The sequence below is a fragment of the Hyaena hyaena genome, unplaced genomic scaffold (genome assembly GCF_003009895.1).
Source record: "Hyaena hyaena isolate Hyena2069 unplaced genomic scaffold, ASM300989v1 scaffold_20, whole genome shotgun sequence".
In the NCBI taxonomy this organism is placed as follows: domain Eukaryota; kingdom Metazoa; phylum Chordata; class Mammalia; order Carnivora; family Hyaenidae; genus Hyaena; species Hyaena hyaena.
Window position 1 is genome coordinate 4,749,796 of NW_024080652.1, and position 10,977 is coordinate 4,760,772.

The following is a 10,977-nucleotide window of genomic DNA, read 5'->3' on the forward strand; positions in this document are numbered from 1 at the left end:
CGAGTATTCATTTTCTCTTTTCAGCGTGCTGAGCGTTTACTATGTCCTGTGTTTCATACGGAGTTCTGGAGATAATGTTGTGTAGGCTCACCGTTAAGGTGCCGATATTTTGGAATATTTCCTCTCAGTTCTTCCTTCCTTCCTTTTCGTAGACTCCATGTCCACTGTAGGGCTTGAACTCATGACCCTGCGATCAAGAGTAGTGTGCTCTAACTGAACCAGCCAGGAGCCACTCTTGATTATTTCGTTGTGTATGCAACAGCATGTTTTATGTATGTATGTATGTATGTGTTATGCCTGAATCGCGAGTCCCCAGAGACCTCCAAGGAGCCGGCACCGATGCAAGAACAAAAGCGTCTTTATTACAAGCTCGAGCAGGGGCTCACCTGTCTACCGGTACAGCAGCAGCAAAGTGAAGCCCCGAACAGTGGCAAGCAGGGTTTTTATGGGGGAAGGGCGGGGGTGTTACCGTGCACACGTTGTACGTTTTGCATCGTTACATAAGCACCAATCATAATTGTACAATGCCCATAGTAACAGCATAGTTAACAGTTTTGACCATTCAGTATTTGCGAGGCATCCGTTACATTTGGCTAGACCCAATCATGACTTTTGAGAGTCTTTTAAAATGACCAATTATGAGGTGGGCTCAGAGAATCTACGTGGGGCTTCTGCAAGCGGTGATTGATTGGCAAGTTTGTACAAAGTAACTACTTGCAGTTCCCAGCCCTGACTCGTCTCCAAGACTACATGAATGTTACACATTTCTTTTGATTGGCAGATCCGAGGGCAGTCTGAGGGTGGCTTCAGCTGAGGCTTTTCCTGGAACTGGGACTCCGTGCAGCCTGAGGTTGTTTCTAATGGAGGACTTGGTTTCAGGCTCCTCAGTATTTATGTATGTAATCTACACCCAAGGTGGAGCTCAAACTCACAATCCCGAGATCAAGAGTTGCATGCTTCCTCAGCTGAGTGAGCCAGGCGCACCTGTAACGACAGGTTTTGAACAGAATATAGAATGTAGAAACACTGAACCGTTGGTACATTTTTAATGCCCCTTTGCCATTCACTCCCATTATGCACATGGCCCTTAACCCATTCATGTATTACTGGACAGTGGAATTGTCCCTATTTAAGAAATAATGCTGAACTGGGCATGTTTGTGCCAGAATCTTCACAGCTTGATTTCTTTAGACCACTCGCCCCAAAATGGAGTTTTTAAAACTGTGAGACCTGTTGTTGCATTGCCTTCCTGCAAAGTAGTAACCGGCTCACCTCCCATCAGCTCAGTTTGAAAACAGACCCTCCAGGGGAGTTGATTTCCAAAGATACTTTTACCCTGTAGGTCCTTTTTCTGGAACTCACTCTGTTGCTCACTACTGTAACAGTGTTCTGAAATCAGACATTCTCTACATGGGTTTTTTTTTTTAAGCATCTTTCTCTTGCAGTTATTTCAAAATAAACATGTTCCTGGGACAAAGGACATCTCCTTTTCGCTCTGTTCATAAAGCTCTCCCTTGAAGAGGAGTTGAAATTTTAAGGGTGTTAGAGCAACAGTGTCCCCTTTGCTGATAAAAATATCCAGGGAATCTATGACCAACCTAAACTACACAGTCTAATTACAGGGGCAAATAAAAGGGTGGGGCCTCAGGTCAATAATTTACTTCAATTGAATAAATAGTGGACGGCTGCAGTTGCCTAATGGACTGATAGTAAATGAAGCAAATAGAGACATAGTTGCCAGGATACCAGGCCCACTCTTCTGCTGTTGAGTGGGGTACAAACACAGTGCTGACATCAGGGAGCAAAAACCGTATTCACACTAATAAAAAGGGCTTTCACCAAAAAGATGAGAGTGGAAAGGAGGCACTGGGTAGGATTTCTGATGTGTCTTGATGATATAAGAAGAGTTTCCATAGAGAGAACAAAGGCCTGAGAGTTAGAAGCCATCCTCACTTGTGATTCCAAGGGCGCCACGCCCTTGAGATACTCTGGGTCTAGAATCCAGAAAGGTCATCAAAGGCTGCCTTGAGGATGGACTTTATTCTGATCCGACATGTGTTTTTGAGCCAACAAGCCACACAACCCACATTCATATCATTATTTCTCTAGGTTGGTAAAGTGAAAGTCCACTGTCCAAAAGGTTTGACCGTGTCTATACAATAACAAAATCAACATACAACTCACATATGAAAATAAACTTGGATTCAAAACTAAGTTAAAACTGAATTTGTTTAAAAGTTTAAGGGGCGCCCAGGTGGCTCAGTCAGTTGAGCGTCTGACTTCGGCTCGGGTCATGATCTCACAATTCATGAGTTGAAGCCCCACATCAGGCTCTCTTCTGTCTGTTGGCTCAGAGCCTGCTTCAGATCCTCTGTCTCCCTCTCTCTCTCTGCCCCCTGCTTATTCTCTCTCTCTCTCTCTCAAAATAAATAAATAAACTTTAAATAAATAAATAAAACTTAATTTAAAACTTCTCCATGCTTGGTCTTGAGTGTCTATCAGTAATGGTCTCCATGGCAACAAATGGGCCAAAAAAATTAATAAAACTAGTGGCACCTGGATGGCTCTGTCGGTGGACCCTCTGACTTTGGCTCAGGTCATGATCTTACGGTTCATGAGTTTGAGCCCTGCATCAGGCTCACTGGGTTGTCAGCCCAGAGCCTGCTTCGGATCCTCTGTCCCCTTCTCTTTGCTCGCCTCCATGCACAGGCGCTCGCATGCTCTGTCTCTCTCTCTGTCTCGAAAAAACAAAACAAAACAAAAAAACCCCAAAAACAACCCCTCCCAACTTCCTCCTTCCCCATAAAATAATGTTCCTCTCTTTTGTTTATTGGACTGTCCTGTGGTTTTGCTGTAGCCTGTTTGTCCTCAATTGCAATTCTCTGCTATTCCCAAAAGAAAACATTTTTACTGGTAAAATGGCAGTTTTAGTGTGTGTGTGTGTGTGTGTGTGTGTGTGTGTTTTAAAGATATTGTTTTTAGGGGCACCTGGGTGTCTCAGTCAGTTGGACATCCAACTTCAGCTCAGGTCATGATCTTGCGGTTCGTGAGTTTGAGCCCTGCGTCAGGCTCTGTGCTAACAGCTCAGAACCTGGATCCTGCTTCAGATTCTGTGTCTCCCTCCCTCTGTGCCCCTCCCCTGCTCATACTCTGTCTCTGTCTCTTTCAAAAATGAATAAATGTTTAAAAATTTTTAAGATTTTGTTTTTAAATGATCTCTACACCCACCACGGGACTCAAACTCACAACCCTGAGCTCAAGAGTCACATGCTCCATCAACTGAGCCAGCCGGTGCCCCTTGGCAGTTTTATGTTTAAAGTTAACACAATCATATCTCCTACTGAGATCCTTCATTCAAGGTCAATCAGTTATCCTGTTCAGTCACTGTCTAGGTGTTGGAAGTGTGAAATGAGTAAAACAGATTCCTATCAGCAGGAAACATACATCCTAGTAGGGGAGACGCTTAATTAGCAAATGAACATATAGTATCCATTTCCAAAGTGACATGATGGATTAATGACAAGTATCTAATTTAATTTCTACCCAAAACCTCACTAGAACTTCAGAAAAGGGATTAAAAAAAAAAAAAAAAGGACATAATCCTAGAACAGACAGCGTGGAAGAGAGATGTTGGAAGTTGCAATGAGGAGACAGACTGCTTGTAACTGGTTTAGTCTTCTAGACTAGCAGTGGGAAAAGCTGATGGACACCAGATCAACTCCAGAGGATCACCAAAAAGCTGAGAACTGACAGCAGTAGGCACCTACAGACTGGGCGTGGAGGGAGAGTTGGGGCAGGGGTAATGGTGCAAAAGCTGAGAAGCAGCAGCAGGCCATCTATATCGCCTCCCATCTTGCACTGGGCAAGGTGGCTGCCCTCTTCCTCCCCTACAAAAGTCTGGAGGTTCCCCTCCAGAAAGCATAAACTGAGAGTATTTGGTCGGGGAGGGGGGTTGGGGAGGTTGGCAGGGAGTCAAGGCACAGCGCCTGGAAAACAAAACAAAAACAAAGGGATCTAGTAGCCTAGGCTGAATCTTGAACCTCCCTAACCCCTCTTTCAAGGCTCCTGCAGGCAGTTTGTGGGGAGGGGCCAGCAGAGGGGGCTCTTCCCTGGGCAACCTGTCTCGCCCAGGAGGATTCAAGGATATTCCAGAATGGAAGCCAGTTATCAAAATAATCAAAATAAATAAATCTGGGGAAAGCAAAAACAGGGCAGGGAGAAAGAAACTTTTCTTTAAGACTATCAATATCTTCAGATTAAAAACAACAACAACAATTTGGGGCGCTTGGGTGGCTCAGTCGGTTAAGCATCTGACTCTTTGTTTCGGCTCAGGATGTGATCCCAGGGTCGTGGGATTGAGCACTGTGTTGGGCTCAGTACTGACTGAGTGGACCCTGTTCAAGACTCTCTCTCTCCTTCTGCCCCTCTCCCCTGCTCATGCTCTCACTGTCTAAAATTTAATTTAATTTAATTTAATAATTCAATTAAAAAAAACAATTCACCCATGAATAAGAAGGAAGTGATATATATATATAAAAGGAACATTCAGATAATTAACACCCTACCCAAAAAAATTAAAAAAAAAAAACCTAGCAGGAAAAACAACAGAAAGGTGGGTCACCATGTTGAGAAAATCTCTCAGAGGACTCAGAAGACACAGAGAGATAGAAAATAGGAAACAGTGAAGACTTTAGGGAACTAGCTCATGAGGTCCAACCGTACTAATAATATCTTATAGTAGAAAACAAAGCACCAAGAAAAAGCGAAGGAGGAAAATATCTATGAAAATATTCAGGGAAATTTCCCAGACTTGACTTCAGAGACAGAAAGTGCCAGCCCAGCAAATGAAAAAGAGACCCGCCCTTGAGTTCATCATTGTGAAAACTTGAGAACAATGGGGACAGATAAGATTCTACAAGTTTCCAAAGAGAAAACACAAGTCATAAGGAAACAGGAAATCGAATGGCTTCAGATTTCCCAACGGTTGCCCTGATGGAGCAGTATGCCTTCCAGATGCTGAAGAAAGATGATTTTTGACCGTGAATTCTATTCACAGCCAAACTATCGATCAAGTGGGTGGGTGAAATGAGAACATTTTCAGACAAGTCAGTTCTTAAAAAAGTTTTATCTCCCACACACCATACCCCAGGAAGCTTCTGGAACATGTGTTCCTACACAAGGAGGAAATAAACCAGAAGAAGCTGAAGGGCAGAAGCCAGAGATGTAACATAGCCGAGGGGAGAAGGGCCCCCACCCACGCCCTGGGGATGATGACTGTTTTATGACCCGCCCACTTGGGAGCAGGGAAGTTTTGTGGCCATAAACCCCATGTTGTCTGTATTCCTGGCCACTTCCTCCTACTTCCCCCAGCGTGGACAGCCAGGGATAGTGAAAGAAAGACCAGCACTGTTATCGGCCAGCTGGGCTCTGGTGACAGAGCAAGGATGTGACAACAGTGAAAAAGTAACGGGGAGACAGTAAACAAGTATTTCTTAATGTGAATGGTTACACTCCCCCTGTATTTCTCTTCTTCTCTTTGCTTTCCCCTACATTTTATCATAAAAATTTTGGCACAGAGAAGTTAAAAGGAATGTACAGGGGACGTCCATATATCCATCTAAATTCTCCAATTAGCATTTTCCTATTTACGCTTTATCGCATATTGATTTATCCATTTAACAATTCATCAAGGGGCGCCTGGTGGCTCAGTTGGTTAAACGTTCGACTCTTGATTTCAGCTCAGGTCATGATCTCGCAGTTGGTGACTTCCAGCCCGGCATTATGCCGTGTGGGTCCTGCTTGGGATTCTTATTCTCTCTCTCTCTCTCTGCCCCCGCCCCCTGCTTTCTCTATCTCTCTGACACGGTTGTGAGTTCTAGTCCCACGTTGGACCAGGAGCCTACCTAAAACAAGAAAAAAAAAAAGGAATCATGCAGGTTGTATTCTTTTGTGCCTGACTTCTTCACCTCAGTATAATGCTTGGGACTTGTTCATCTTGCACATGTCAGAAATTTGTTCCTGGGGCACCTAGGTGGCTCAGCTGATTAAGTGTCCAATTCTCAGTTTCTGCTCAGGTCAAGATCTCATGGTCTTGGAAGTTTGAGCCCAGCATCGGGCTCTGTGCTGACAGTATGGAGCCTACATGGGATTCTCTCTCTCCCTCTCTCTCTGCTCCTCTCTTGCTCATGCTGTCTCTCTCTCAGAAAAAAAAAAAAAAAAAAAAAACTAAAAAAAAGAAAAAAGAAAACAAGAAATTTGTTCTTTTTTACCACAGAGTGGTAATCCATTCTAAAATATATCACAGTTAATTGATTTCCTTTTTATTTTTTAATGTTTATTTTTGTTTTTGAGACAGAGAGAGAGAGGGAGACACAGAATCTCAAACAGGCTCCAGACTCTTAACTGTCAGCACAGCTGATGCAGGGCTCGAACCCACAAACCGTGAGATCATGACCTGAGCCAAAAGTCCGTGGCTTAAACAGCTGAGCCACCCAGGTGCCCCTATTGATTTCCTGTTGATGAATACCTAGGGTTGTTTCCAGTTTGGGCTACTATAAATAAAGCTGCTCAGGCTCCTGGCTGGCTTAGTCAGTGGAATGTGAGACTCTTGATCTAGGGGTTGTGAGTTTGTAGTCCCATGTCAGATGTGGAGCCTACTTAAAAATAAATAAAATAAATAAAAATAAAATAAAATAAAACTATGAAGAACATTCTTGTATAGATCTTTTAGACATGCATTTTCACTATTTGAGTGTCAGTACCCAAAAGTGGAATTATTGCCACATCAATGGTGTAGATATGTTTCATTTTATTAGAAACTGAGACTTTATTCTAAACTCATTGTTCCATTTCCCATTCTCCTCACACTGTGTCCCCATAAATACATAGTGTTATCAGTCTTTATATCTAATCAGTCTTTTATTTATTTTTTAAAAATTTATTTATTTTTGAGAGAGAACACAAGCCGGGGAGGGGCAGGGAGAGAGGGAGACACAGAATCGGAAGCAGGCTCCAGGCTCAGAGCTGTCGGCACAGAGCCCAATGCGGGGCTCAAGCTCATGGACCATGAGATCATGACCCGAGGCAAAGTCGGACGCTTAACCAGCTGAGCCACCCAGGCACCCCTATCTAATCAGCCTTGTAGAGTTTAGTCATTCTGGTGGATTTCTAGTGATATCTCTAATTTGCATTTCCCTGGTAGCTGTTGATGTAGATCACTTTTGTGTGTGGGCTTTCCACCATGCCCTCTTTGAACTAACAATGTGGCAAGAGTCTTCTGATAGTCCTGGGCTACAATGCAGACAAAAACACAGATCCATCCAAATAAGAAAAATTAGTATATACACACGCTTATTGATGCATTGACTATTTCTGCAAGGGGACACAGCATCTGGGAACACTGCTGGCTTTGGGGAGGGGCCTGGGCACCTGGCAAAAGAGTGTGAGAGAGACTTTCCCCTGCTCTGTAGGGAAGAAAAAATTCTCCCTCTACCCCTCAGGGTCTTCCAGCTAACTAAGAATTAAATTCACATGAGACAAGTAAACAGGAGAAAAAACAAACATTGTTTTATTACCTATGCACTGAGGGCCAGTATTGAAATAAAGACCAAATGAAATGACCAAGGCAGACAGTTTTTATACATTTTAGACAGAGACAATTATTAATGCATTAATAATTATAATTAATAATTCCCTAGTAAATAGTGAATTCTAAGCTAAGGTGGCCGTTTAGAAAAACCTAACAAGGTTTCTTTCTTTCTTTCTTTCTTTCTTTCTTTCTTTCTTTCTTTCTTTCTTTCTTTTCTTTCTTTTTAAACATTTATTTACTTTTGAGAGACAGAGAGAGAGCGTGAGCAGGGGAGGGACAGGGAGAGGGAGACAAAGAATCTGAAGCAGGCTCCAGGTTCCGAGCTGTCAGCACAGAGCCCAATGTGGGGCTCAAACTCATGGACCATGAGATCATGACCCGAGCCAAAGTCGGATGCTTAACCGACTGAGCCACCCAGGCACCCCTAACAAGGGTTGTTTCTACAGCTCCCTCTGGTTTAAAGTCCCTATCTCTTGGAGAGTCTATGTGGCTCAGTGGTTAAGCATCCCACTCTTGATGTTAGGGCCCTGAGTTCAAGCCCTGTGTTGGGTTCCATGCTGGGCATGGTGTCTACTAAAAAAATAAATAAATAAAGATAAAGTCCCTATCTCTGGTAATAAGGATGTCTTTTTTTTTTTAATGTTTATTTAATTTAGAGAGAGAGAGAGAGACTGAGGGAGGGGCAGGGAGAAGGAGGAGAGACAGAGAATCTGAAGCAGGCTCTGTGCTGTCAGTGCAATGCCCAACATGGAGTTTGAACCCACAAACTGTGAGATCATGACCTGGGCCAAAGTCAGACACTCAAACAACTGAGCCACCCAGACACCCCAACAGACAACTTGTCTTAATCATGTTAGCTTTGCATCATCCTTTGCCGGAAGTGACAGAGAAGGAACTCTACAGTAGGAGCCCAGGAACGCCACTGCTCTGTCACCAATGGACTATGGATTTGCTAAGTCACCAAGTCTTTCTGCTCAGCTGCACGATGACAGTAAGCTTGTGCTCTCAGTTTTGTGTTTCACAAGTCCAGCAAAGGCTGTAAACATGAAGAGGAATAAGCTGTACCAATTCATTACTCTGTTATTGGAAATTTTTGTAAATAAAGACAGCCATGCACATTGTTGAAATAACAACTAGTACAGCTCAGCTTATACTAAAGACCATGGTCCCCTGCCCAACCTCTCCTCGGGTCTCCTCACGCAACCACTTTCTTTAAAAAAAAGTTGTGGGGGCGCCTGGGTGGCTCAGTCAGTTAAGCTTTTGACTCTTGATTTTGGCTCACGTCATGATCTCACGGTTGTGAGATGGAGCCCCACATCGGCCTCCACACTGAGAGTGGAGCCTGCTTCAGATTCTCTCCCTCTTTCTCTGCCCCCTCCCACTCACTCTATCTCTCAAAATAAATAAGTAAACATTAAAAAAGATTGTGAAACCGGGTTACCTGGCTGGTACAGTTGGTAGAGCACGCAACTCTTGATCTCAGTGTTGTAAGTTCAAGCCCCATGTTGCTTACTTAAAAATAAAATCTTTCCAAAAAAATTGTGAAGTATAACATATTAAAGAAGAAAGCATGGGGGCACCTGGGTGGGTCACTCATTTAAGTGTCTGACTTAGGTTCAAGTCATGATCTCATGGTTTGTGAGTTCGAGTTCTATATCAGGCTCTATGCTGACAGCTTAGAGCCTGGAACCTGCTTTGGACTCTGTCTCCCTCTCTCTCTGTGCTCCTCCCCCACTCACGATCTGTCTCTCTCTGCCTTTCAAAAATAAATAAATGTAAAAAAAAAAAAGAAGAAGGACGCATGAAACCTAAATCTACAGTTAGGGGTAACTATGTTTAATTATATTTGTCTTCCTGCAGTGATTTCCTCTGAATCTCCAAATAACAAACTGATACCACTATTTCTTGCTTGATCAACTTTCCACACATTTCTGCTGTGATGAATGCAGATTTGGCACACTGATGCTACTCTTCTCCTCTTTCTGTATATTTCACTATTTTAGCTCTTCTGTGGTTACTGTTGAAACTTTACATACTGCCCCTCTCTTCTTTACTTACTGTCTCTGGATCCTTTCAGGTAAGATGAGAATCACTCCAGAGGGTCACCTGGACCAGGAGAGCCTGGCCAGTTCCAGGGATCACAGCAGTCTATGGCTACAGGCTTGTGCCTCCGACCCAAGGACACATACTTGTACTTACTGCAGATTCATCCATTTTGTCCTTGAAGTCAGGACAGGTAGAGGCCTGAAGGGGACAATCTGTCCAGAATTTGGAATGGAAAGATGTTAAAATTAATGTGAGATCGAGCCCTGCATCAGGCTCTGTGCTGTCAGCCTGGGGATTCTCTCTCCCCTCTCTCTCTGCCCCTCCTGCACTCTCTCTCTCTCTGTCTCTGTCTCTCTTTCTCTCTTGCTCTCTTTCTCAAATTCAATAAGTAAACATTAAAAAAATTACCTCACACCCCTCCAGACTCCGAGCCAGTTGCTGCTTGCTCCTTTGCTTGCTAAGGTTGCCAGGAGAGGTGTGTCACACCAGCTTGGAGTGGCCAACAAAAATCTAATGCAAACTACGTAAGAATGTTCTAGTGGCCACATTAAAAAGAGCAAAAGGAGGCCTTTCTCTTTTCTGCCACCTCGGAGCCTGTGGAGGCCTGCTGGAATGGGGCTCCCGAAACATCAACTATGTCTGGAAGGCTGTGGTCCAAGGCCATTTTTGCTGGCTGTAAGTAGAGTTTCCAGAACCAGAGAGAGCATGCAGCTCTTCTTAAAACTGAAGGTGCTTATGCTCTAGGTAAAACCAAATTCTGTGTAGGCAAGAGATGCGCTTTTCTGTACAAAGTAAAGAACAACACAGAGGCAAAACCAAGCAAAACCAGAGTAATCAGGGAAAGAGTAACTCTTGCTCATGGAAACAGTGGCATATGGTTCATGCCAATTACGAAACAACCTTCTGCTAAAGTCATTAGCCATAGAATCCATGTGACACTGTGCCCCTCAAGGATTTAAACTCACTGAGAAGTAAATAAATAGAGGTGTAGATTTGTTCTCTTGTTAAAAAAAGGGGGGAAGGCAAAAGCGAACGAATGCAACTAATTTTTTTAATTTGACTTTTTTTTAAATTTTTATTTTATTTTTTTTAATGTTTTTTATTTATTTCTAGGAGAGAGAGAGAGAGACAGCGTGAGCAGGGGAGGGTCAGAGAGAGAGGGAGTCACAGACTGAAACAGGCTCCAGGCTCCGAGCTGGCAGTCAGCACAGAGCCCGACGCGGGGCTCGAACCCATGAATTGCGAGATCATGACCTAAGTGAAAGTCGGACGCTTAACCAACTAAGCCACCCAGGCGCCCCTGACTTTTTTTTTTTAAAGTAGGCTCCATGAGGGGCACCTGG